The sequence below is a fragment of the Octopus bimaculoides genome, chromosome 28, assembly GCF_001194135.2.
Source record: "Octopus bimaculoides isolate UCB-OBI-ISO-001 chromosome 28, ASM119413v2, whole genome shotgun sequence".
Taxonomy (NCBI): Eukaryota; Metazoa; Mollusca; class Cephalopoda; order Octopoda; family Octopodidae; genus Octopus; species Octopus bimaculoides.
In genome coordinates, this window is record NC_069008.1 from 2238305 (window position 1) to 2239031 (window position 727).

A 727-nucleotide genomic window follows, 5' to 3' on the forward strand; every position below is an offset into this window, starting at 1 on the left:
TGCTCGTAGATGCATCAGTTGTTGTTCATATTACTCTTGTTGCTGTTTCGGCTGTTATCTTTCATTCTTGTTACCCATGTTATTGTTATTGTTGTTGCTATTGTTGTAATTGTTATTGTTGTTTTTATTTTCATTTTAGTTAATATTGTTGCTATTGCTGTTATTGTTGTTGTTGTTATTGCTACTGTTTTCACTGTTGTTTTCCTAATGGTCGGTGTTGTTGGTGTTGTTTCTCCCGTTGTTATTTCGAAATTTTTACCGTTCTCCCCTACTCTCCCCTACTCTCCCTTCTTATCTTTCATTCCGTCATCTTTCCCTCCTTTTAACCATAATTTGTTTATCCATTTGTTTGTTTGTTTCCTTCTTTCTTTGTTACGCACATACATGCATATATACATACATGTATATACATATACATACATGTATATACATATACACAAAAGAAAGGTAAACAGCATCAAATCTGGTATATTTACGTCAATCACATTAATAATTGACAAAATATCAAGCACGCGCACACACAGAGAGGAAAGAAACGCAAACACACATACACACACTTGCTAATCTGTATACACACACATACAGACACACACACACACATAAAAATACACACACACTTGTCGTTTTGCATACACACACAAACATACATGTACGTGCCATGAAGACACTCATTCACACACACATACACACACGTCCTTGATTTTTCGTTATATATATATATATATAT

The 727-nt window shown here is 33.8% G+C and overlaps 1 protein-coding gene across 1 annotated transcript in view; it reads right to left on the reverse strand.

Moving 5' to 3' along the window:
• The window catches only part of LOC106878343 (zinc finger protein 239-like), a 108388-nt gene that overhangs the window by 15092 nt on the left and 92569 nt on the right, over positions 1-727 (reverse strand). The gene's annotated exons all lie outside the window — the stretch shown is intronic.